The sequence below is a fragment of the Physeter macrocephalus genome, chromosome 21, assembly GCF_002837175.3.
Source record: "Physeter macrocephalus isolate SW-GA chromosome 21, ASM283717v5, whole genome shotgun sequence".
NCBI classification, from domain to species: domain Eukaryota; kingdom Metazoa; phylum Chordata; class Mammalia; order Artiodactyla; family Physeteridae; genus Physeter; species Physeter macrocephalus.
This window is the reverse complement of record NC_041234.1, coordinates 91,734,021-91,744,117: the sequence shown is the minus strand read 5'-3', so window position 1 is coordinate 91,744,117 and position 10,097 is coordinate 91,734,021. Positions and strand designations below refer to the sequence as shown.

General features: G+C 43.2%; 1 pseudogene; it reads left to right on the top strand.

The window, feature by feature from the left end:
* The first annotated feature begins 8,410 nt into the window (after nucleotides 1-8,410).
* LOC102984940 (40S ribosomal protein S20-like) lies at nucleotides 8,411-8,772 on the top strand (annotated as a pseudogene).
* The last annotated feature ends 1,325 nt before the right edge of the window (nucleotides 8,773-10,097 follow it).

Below are 10,097 nucleotides of genomic sequence, written 5' to 3'. Positions count from 1 at the left end.
CTTCTCATTCGTTTATTGGAAGGGGACCAGGAGAGGTCCTTTGTATTTCTGCGGTGTTGGTTGTAACTTATCCTTTTTCATTTCTGATTTTTGATTTGGGCCCTGTCTTTTTTTTTTTACAAGTCTAGCTAAAGGTTTATCAATTTTGTTTATCTTTTCAAAGAACCAGCTCTTAGTTTCATTGATCTTTTCTACAATAGAAACAATAGAAATATGGATTTTTAGGTAAAATCTCCCACTTTTCAAATGTTAGTAGCTTTTTAAAAATTATGCAAGTCATTGTGTGGGCCACACAGAACATGTCTGTAGGCCTCCAGTTTTCATCTTTTGATTTAAATAATAATTTATCAACTTTATCTTCTCTACTCCAGCCTCCATCACTGCCAAGCATAGATTCTAATGTCTTAGTTTGAAATGAGGGTGAGAACATAAGCCAGCCCTTTGTTAGACATAAAGAATGAATTTGAAGAAAAGGAAACTAGAGAGGAAAAATGAAAAAAAAAAAGGTACTTTTGTCTGTTTCCTTGCCAAATAAATATTGCCTGGGCTGTCTCTTTCTTCCGTGTAAATACATGTCTAAGGATGGTAATTACAGTTTTTGAACAACAAATTAGTACAAATGGGGACTTCCCTGGTGGCGTAATGGTTGGGAATCCGCCTGCCAATGCAGGGGATATGGGTTCAATCCCTGGTCCAGGAAGATCCCACGTGCTGCAGAGCATCTAAACCTGTAAGCCACACTACTGAGCCTGAGCTCCAGAGCCCGCGAGCCGCAACTACTGAGCCTGTGTGCCACAACTACTAAAGCCTGTGTGCCTAGAGCCTGTGCTCCACAGCAAGAGAAGACACCGCAGTGATCCCTGGTTGCACAGTGGTTAAGAATCCGTCTGCCAATGCAGGGAACACGGGTTCGAGCCCTGCTCTGGGAAGATCCCACATGCCACGGAGCAGCTAAGCCTGTGCGCCACAACTACTGAGCCTGCGCTCTAGAGCCTGTGAGCCACAACTACTGAGCTTGTGTGCCACAACTACTGAAGCCCACGTGCCTAGAGCCCATGCTCCGCAACAAAAGAAGCCACCACAATGAAAAACTCACGCACCACCACAAAGAGTAGCCCCCACTCGCCGCAACTAGAGAAAGCCTGCGTGCAGGAACGAAGACCCAAGGCAGCCAAAAATAAATAATTAATAAATAAGTAAATTAATTAAAAAACCAAATTAGTACAAATGATCTGACAGTGCGACATAGTGCTTGAATATGGGCATTTCCAGGACAATTGGAGAAACATGGCAGGCATCCTGAAAAAATGCAAATGAAGTGCCTCCTAGGGACCTACTATCTTGCCTTCTTTCCAGGTGGTAGCTTCCTGTCACAGGGTCTTTTGTGGTTTTGTTTTTTGTTTTTTTTTTTTTTTTTTTTGGTGGTACGCGGGCCTCCCTCTGCTGCGGTCTCTCCCGTTGCGGAGCACAGGCTCCGGACGCGCAGGCTCAGCGGCCATGGCTCACGGGCCCAGCCGCTCCGCGGCATGTGGGATCCTCCCAGACCGGGGCGCGAACCCGGTTCCCCTGCATCGGCAGGCAGACGCTGTGGTTTTGTTTTTTAATACCTCAGTTAGTGAAACCCCTTGCATGGACCCACCTTCTAGTGAATTGCAAATGTACAGAGTCTCTGGTGCTCTGGCTCTTCGTAGAGCACTGAAGAACCTACCTGATCCCACCCTGGCCTGCAGCAGTCCCCTGTTTCCAGTGCTTAGTGTGCAGGCTCACTTCAAAGTGCTTCCTGTGTTGGCTGGAGTGGAAGTGCAGGGGGACCACTGTCAGGTCCAAATTAAGTGCCTTCTCATTAAGTGTCTTCTCAGAAAAGGTTGGGACTGATAGTTTAGTTTTGGAAAGCTGCTGGAAGCCAAGCTGAGACTGAGACTTGGGAGGGTGGCTGTAAAGGGAGGGAGACTGAACGGCAGCCGTGGTGTCATGGAAAGGTCTGGTCTCTGAGTCTTAGGTCAAACTCAGAAGTGTTTTGGGGCCAAGCTGCTTGGTGTAAGTCCAGGAGGGGTGGCGATCTAGAGGAACAGGAGAGTCTGTGCTCATCTCAAAGGTCCTCAAAAATCTAAATTATTTTAGATCTGTGTTGGTCTCAACAAGACATGTGCTGAATTAGGCCCACCTGCTACCGGTTGGAGCCCTGGCCTAGACCCTCTCTAGGAGCCCTCCAGCTCTGGCCCTGTATTATTTGGTAGTACAGTCTTTAAAAAATTCAAACTGAAAGGAGGTCAAGTGGATGTGTGGCCAGACAGCATCTAGAAAGAAATGCTCTTATTCTCAGAGAAGACAGAATAGGAACCCAAGACTGGAACCAAAGCCATCCACTTCTTTTGCCATGCATGTTTTCTTGCCCTCCTGCCTAGGCCCCATGGTCTTCCTCACTTTTTGTTTAGACCAATACTAGCCAAGGTAGCCTTAAATCCAATCATATCTAAATCATTAAGCATAATTGTTCACATTCTGTTCAGTGCTTTCCCCTCATCCACCAACCAGCCTTGTGGGGCTCATTAGGTTAGATCTGGATTTGTTGACAGTCCCTTATTTGACTTCTGAAGTGCTGAAGAGTAATCTTGCATTGGAATGGGGTGTGAGAAAGGGTGAGACAGAGCTGTTTCTTGGACTTTGAATTCTTGCTCCTGTCTGTTGAAAATGAGACCGATGAGCAAGGTCCATTTGTTTAATGGGGCTCTCCCTGACTACTCATTCACTCACTTCTAGTCCTTACATGTTGCTGGTGTTTGTTGACTACTTTAGAATATGTACCTGCACTGAGTGGTTTGTGAATGTGGGTTTTATAGACTCATAGAATGTCAGAGCTAAAAGGAACATCGGAGGGGATCTCATCCACCAAAGCCCTCATTTTATAGATGAGGAAACCGAGGCCCAGAGAGGTGAAGTGGCACAGTGATTTAATGGCAGAGCTAGGAGAAGAACTCGGAGCTCCTGTTATTTTTTTTTCAGTCTAGAGCTCTCCTTTATTATTTCCTAACATGTAGTAGCCATATAGATCAATTGTAGAGATCAACCATCTCCTCATTCACGACTCTGGTACTTTCCTTCCTAAGCACCAATAAATATTATAAATCCAGCATGAATATAGCTACTGTGGAAAATGTTGCTAGTGAAAATTATGCTTCCTAGCTACAGGCTTATCATAGCCAGTGGGGGCTCTCAGACTTAGTAATAAGTGGGAGCACCTAAGATGTACATAGGTTTTGCAACTATCACTGTCCCTAATTACTATTAACACAGTTTTAGTTGGTTAGATAACTATAATCATGGTAACTGTTAAAAACTATCTCGTGTTTAAAAAACAATGTCGTACTTTTTTCTTTTTAATCTCAGTACTGAGTATGGCGTAGGTGCTTAATACATACGTACCGAATGAAATAAATACTTCACCACAATTCTAGGTTTTGCTGTTCTATCCATTGGCCCAGGCCTCCCAGGGGAAGCTATCCTATCCATAGGCCCTGACCTATAGGAAATCTGATGCTGTTTCCTAGTGCAGCAAGAAAAATATAGGCTCTGACTATGACATATTTTCTAATGGCATCTGTACAGCGTACAGAGAGGGCTTAGAACATCCTACCTGATCAGCACAAAGTTCCAGGCCCATGTTAAATTAAAGCATTACTGTAAGGAGCCTACCTAGGTAAGCTTGTCTTGTACTTTTAGGCCATCTTGATGACATCTCTTTATTTCTCGGCTGCTTCTTCCTCCCATCCAGATCACCTGGATATAGTGCTTCTCAAACAATTCTGCTTTTCTTAATGGTGGAGAAAACTATACGTGGACCCTCTGGCAATTCAATGAGTAGTTTGAAGTGGCTTCGTGCAGATACACAATTTCTGTTTAAGCTTGTGTTTTATTTTTTTAATTCATGAAAAGTTTTTATTCTGCTTCATCCATTGTTTCAGTAGCACACTAGTATTTGCTCCCAAATTGGGGGTAAAGTTTCTTCTCAGGAAAATGTGCCATGTTTAGCTCCTGTGGCATTCTTTGGGACACCTGGGCCACATCGTCAGAGCCCAGTTAGAGGATGATGGAACTAGAGAAGTACCTGATATATCCATCCCCTGAAGCAGCTCATCATTCTTAGCCTGAAGAGGTTATCAGATTTCTTTAGATTTGGGGCAGTCATTTTCAAACAGTTCTTAAAAACCCATCCAAGTAGTGTTTTTTTCAAAAACAAGGTTGTCATGGAAGGTGAATATGTAAGCCTTGGGTCTGCTCTGGTTAAAAGCAAGGGGTTGGTGGGTCTAGAGTTTTACCCCCTTGGGTCCCTTCCCTTCTCCTTGTAAGGGGTCACTGGGGGCTCTGTTCGTAGTTTGAAAATCATTAAACTAAGGTGAATCCATTCTTCAACCAGATGTGGTATCTTTCATTCATTAAACATCCATTCACTTAGCAGGCATTTGTTGAGTGACTACTATGTGCAGGCACTGTTCTGGCACTACTGACACAGCACTGAATAAAACAGATAATATTTTCTGCCTGCTTGGAACTAACGTTCTAGTAAAGTAGTCAACCAACTATCACGATAAATACTGTAAAATGCATAGTTTCTTAGCTAATGATAGTCCTAAGAAGAGCAGTAAAACAGGGAAGGGAGATTGGAGATATCAGGATATTTGTTGTGCAATTTTATAAAGTGTGGCTGGGGAAGGTGATAAGAAAAAGATGAGAAAATGAATTTTAAGTAAAGACTCGAAGGAGATGGAGAAGGTAACCCTGTGGAGATCTGGTGAAAAAGCCTTCCAGGTGTAGGAAAGAGCAAGTGCAGAGCCTGGAGGTGGGAGTGTGCTTGGCATGTTCAAGGAACAGCGAGACTTTCACTGTGAGCGAAATAAAAAGTCCTTGGAGGGTTTTGACTCGATTCTGTTAAGTTCCAACAATGTCACCCTGACTGCTGGGTGGAGACTAGACTGAATTATGGGCTAGGGGAGAGTAGGGAAACCTGTCAGCAGGCCATTATGATAATGCAGAAGAGAGAAGGTGGTGATCTGGACAGAATGGTGGCAATGGGATGGTGAACAGTGGTCAACCTCTGGCCTTAGGACCAGCAGGATTTACTCTGGACCAGATGTGGAGTGTGAGAAAAAAGAAAAGAGCTAAGAATTATCTGAACAACTGGAAGATTGGGGTTCCCCAGGTTAGAGGGAGTATCAGGGGCTCATTTTGACATGTGAAATTTGATACGTTTGTCATACACCTAGGTAAAGATGTCTCTAGGCAGTTGGATATATGGGTCTTGAATTTAGGACAAAGTTCAGGCTGCAGATTCACATTTTCCCACATCCCTGTAGTAAGGATGTGGCGTATCAGAAATACATTGGCAAATTGTCTTTCTACAAATGGCGTGCATCCAGAAGGTTCATGGTTTCCAGTCCCAGTCACTTGAGGCCACGTTCCAGTTGGCATGTGTACAGATAAAATCTCTTGCTCTCACCCTTAACCAAGTGGGTTAGATAAACATGTCCACACTTTCTTTCAAGGACCCCTAGGGATGACTTGTGAGCTCAGAAACACAGTTCCATGGAACTAGGTTTCATAATCTCCGATCCAGAGCATTGCTTTTCAGTTGCAATGGCCTCCTTAGGGGGCCACAAAAACTTTGGAATAAAGCAAAGAAAACTTGTTTGGCTACCAGGGCTGCCTTTGTAGAACCGGGGGCAGATCACAAAGCTGGCATTATCTCACATTGTGAATGACTTTATCAAGAGGAAATCCTCTTCAAAGTATGTCAAGGGTAGCCTTGAGGGGAAAAGAAGTGAAAAATGGGGCTTCCCTGGTGGCGCAATGGTTAAGAATCCGCCTGCCAGTGCAGGGGACAGGGGTTCGAGCCCTGGTCCGGGAGGATCCCACATGCCGCAGAGCAGCTAAGCCCGTGTGCCACAACTGCTGAGCCTGCGCTCTAGAGTCCGTGAGCCACAACTACTGAGCCCGTGTGCCACAACTGCTGAAGCCCACGCGCCTGGAGCCCTGCTCCGCAACAGAGAAGCCACCGCAATGAGAAGCCCGCGCACCGCAACGAAGAGTAGCCCCCGCTCACCGCAACTAGAGAAAACCCGCGCGCAGCAGCAAAGACCCAACACAGCCAAAAATAAAAATAAAATTAAAAAAAAAAAAAAGAAGTGAAAAATGCAACATGCAGCCCTGGGAGGAGGGGTGGCAGATTGGCTCTGCCTACATCACAGAAGGAATGATTTTTTTTGACTTGTGTGCACAGGAGCTTCCGTTTCACTTTGTATCAGAGGGCCAAGCCTCTAGCCCAGCGTAGCTGCATCCTGGAGTTACTGCTCAGCCCCAGGTCCAAAGCGTGGGAACTGGAGCGGGGCCACGAGTCACTCAGCACCGACAAACACAGTAACGCCCTGCTGTCTGTGTTACAGCGTGGGAGGCAGGGGAAGGCAAGGAGGTTGAGACAGGAGGAGAAGTAGATGGAGTACAGGAAAGAGCATCGGGAGTTCTACGAGGAGAGCTGAGGGTGGATTAGGGAAGATCTGAAGACTAGGTGGCATTTGAATGGTCACTAGGATTTGGCTAAGCAGAAAAGGGGAAAAGGGAAATCTTAGCAAAGGAAATGGCACAAGCAGAGGAAGATGTCTTCAAAGAACATTAAATTAAAGTGGCAGAGCTAAAGAAAGAGAGAGAGGGCATGGAAAGGGAAGCAATACTACAATGTGGTGGTTAAGTCCATAGTCTCTAGAGTCAGGCAGATAGTGAATTGAAGGCCAGCTCTGCACTTTACTGTGTGACCTTGGGCAAGTTACTCAACCTATTTGATCCTCTGTTTCCTCAGTGTTCAATGTTTGTGAGTGTTTGTGAGTATGAAATGAGATAATCTATTTAAGTGCTTGGCACAGTTCTCTATAACTATCCGTCTTACTATGAAAGGTAAAAGGTTGAAAGAAATTATAATAAAACATTTGTGGTAGTCAGCCCTGGATGGAGGGATTTGGGGTAATTTTTCTCCATTTCATTCTTTCTGTATTTAGTATGTTTTCTTCCACATGTATTCTAATACTAATAATCTCGAAAACATAACACAGGTTTTCATTCTTTTTAAGATTGTGTGAAAGGCAGTAGAGGGCAAGAAGTGCAGAAGAATAGATTGAGGCTAGATCACCAAGCACTTTCTTTTTTAAAAAATTTATTTCATTAATTTATTTATTTGCTTGCGCCGGGTCTTAGTTGTGGCAGGCAGGCTCCTTAGTTGCAGCTCGAGGGCTCCTTAGTTGCAGCATGCAGGCTCCTTAGTTGTGGCATGGGAACTCTTAGTTGCAGCATGTATGTGGGATCTAGTTCCCTGACCAGGGATCAAACCCGGGCCCCCCTGCATTGGGAGCGCGGAGTCTTAACCACTGCACCACCAGAGAAGTCCCACCAAGCACTTTCTTTGTGGCAAGAGTTTCAACTTGTTTCACGAACTCAAAGATTCTACACACATGTTTTAGGCATCCCAGAGATATTTGATTTAATTTTCTACATTAAAAATATTTGTTGAAATATATATTTTGAAACTATAATACATTACATGTTTTAATATGTAATACACAAATATTAACATACGAGAAACATTAAAATAATTTATGCTACCACTTGACTTATTTTGTTGCAGACCTTATAGTAAAGCTACTTTTGCATTCTTGTGCAAATAAGGTCTCTTGCAAGATGAACTGTTAAAACTGTTAGCATTTGCCGCTACTTAACTGTGTAAGAATTTTCTCAATACTGTACAACCAAAATAAAAAAAAAAAAAACAAATAAATTGAATGCCAGTATAAGAATGTAGTTCCCATGGTTACCAGGGGGTAAGGGAGGGGAGGGATAAATTGGAAGATTGGGATTGACATATACACACTACTACATATAAAACAGATCACTAATAAGGACCTACTGTATAGCACAGGGAACTCTACTCAATACTCTGTAATGGCCTATATGGGAAAAGAATCTAAAAAGGAGTGGATATATGTATATGTATAACAGATTCACTTTGCTGTACACCTGAAAATAACACAACATTGTAAATCAACTCTACTCCAATAAAAATGTTTTAAAAAAAGAATCTGGTTCCCTTACCCTTGATTTTAGATTTTTGTGTTTATCAGAAGAGCCTCATTTTTCCTCACTGATTGACTTTATGATCCATAAATGTAATGATTTTTAGCTTAGAAAATAAATTCATATTAATAAAATATAATTTTTATCTGTTTTATACATTGGGGTCTGTGTCAGATTTTTGTCTACGAAAGCATTCATCTGATTTGGAAAATTTTTTAAAGTCTGGTTCTTCGAGGAAGATGCGGTCACTGCTGCTTCAGAGCGCTGGTCCACCTGGTCAGGAAGCCACGCCGCAGCCATGGCTTTTCAAGACCCCTGAAAGACTCCCCTGGCGCCAGAAGTGGCGACTCACTGAATTAGAATTACCTTAACCAGCCGCAACACAAAATCTTTGGAGAAGGTATGTGCTGACTTGATCAGAGGCACAAAGTATAAGAATCTCAAAGTGAAAGGACTAGTTCGGATGCCCACCAAGACTCTAAGAATAACTACAAGGAAAACTCTTTGTGGTGAGAGGTTCTAAGACTTGGGATTGATTTCAGATGAGGATCCACAAGCGACTTCATTACCTTGCACAGCCCTTCTGAGGTTGTTAAACAGGTTACTTCCATCAGTATTGAGCCAGGAGTCAAGGTTGAAGTCGCCATTGCAGATGCTTAAATCGACCTTTTTAATAAATTGATAATCAGTTGCGATTTTTTTTTAAAGTCTGAAACCCAATATTCAACAGGCATAAGGGAGCCTCTGAAAGTTTGGGGGTAGAAGAGTATAAATCTTAAGTCTTTGCAGTTTTTCTGGTAGCAGTGTGAGCGATGGATTGAAGGGGAAAGGGTACAGACTGAAATCAGGGAGACCAGTTAGAAGATCACTTCCAAAGTATAGCTGGGAGTGAGTGGGTCTAAACTAGGGGGCAGGGCAGTAGACATGGGGAGGAGAAGATGGATGGGAGAGACGCTGAATGTGGAATTGACTTGACTTGACAAGACTTGACAACTGATTAGGCACGAGAGAGGGCAGTCAAAGCTGACATGCTGAGGTTTAAAACATAAGCCCCCAAGACAATGGCAGTCCTGTTCTTTAGATCTTACACAAAGAAAGAGCAGCAGATTGGGGATGCAGGAGCAGGAGATGATGAGTTCAGTTTGGGATACACTGATTTTAAGTGTCTGTGGGCAGAAAAGTGGGAGAGACATCCGATCAGCAGCTGGATTATATGGGTCTAAAGCTCAGGAAATGGTTCTGGGCTGGACACAGAGCTAGAGATTTGGGATCGATCCACTTGGAATCCATGAAGCCCCCAAATTCCTACTGCAAACTGTAAACAGTAGTTTAATTAGATTGCGTGTTACCATTTTGGCCAATACTTTCAAGTTAAAAGGCATATGAGAGCAATTTAAATGTTTTTGTTTCATTCTAAATGAAGTAGCAGTTTCTGTCAGTCTGTGCTAGATAGTGAGTTATTACATCGGGTAGTGGTTTTCCAGCTTAAATTATAGAATGCTTACGGCAGAACCTGGGTAGACCTTGCAAGACCCATGTCAGAGCATTGACCTTGTAGAGCTAGGTAGCCCTAAGAGGATCACAGCTGAAGATAATACAGCTACATCCCAAATCTGCCACTGACTACAAGAGGCTTACGTTTCAATAGTAGGAATATTTATCTAATGCCAGAATGATGTGAATTATGGCCATCATGCAAAAATCCCAGTGCTGCTAAAGAAAACTAATTATTTACTAAACAGAGTTGTTACTGTGATATGCTTACAAGTTGCAATCTGATAAATAATGGAACTTTAGAACTCAAATGGCCTATAGAGTTCCAGCTCAACTTTCTAATTGAACAATTAAGCCAAAGTTATACTTGGTAGTGGAGCTCAGAACTCAGGTCAGCCCACTGTGCTTCCCAAGACATCATATTTGATCTAATTCCATTCCTTTATTTTGTAAGTACGGTAGTCCTCTAATTCAGTGGGATATCTGGCATA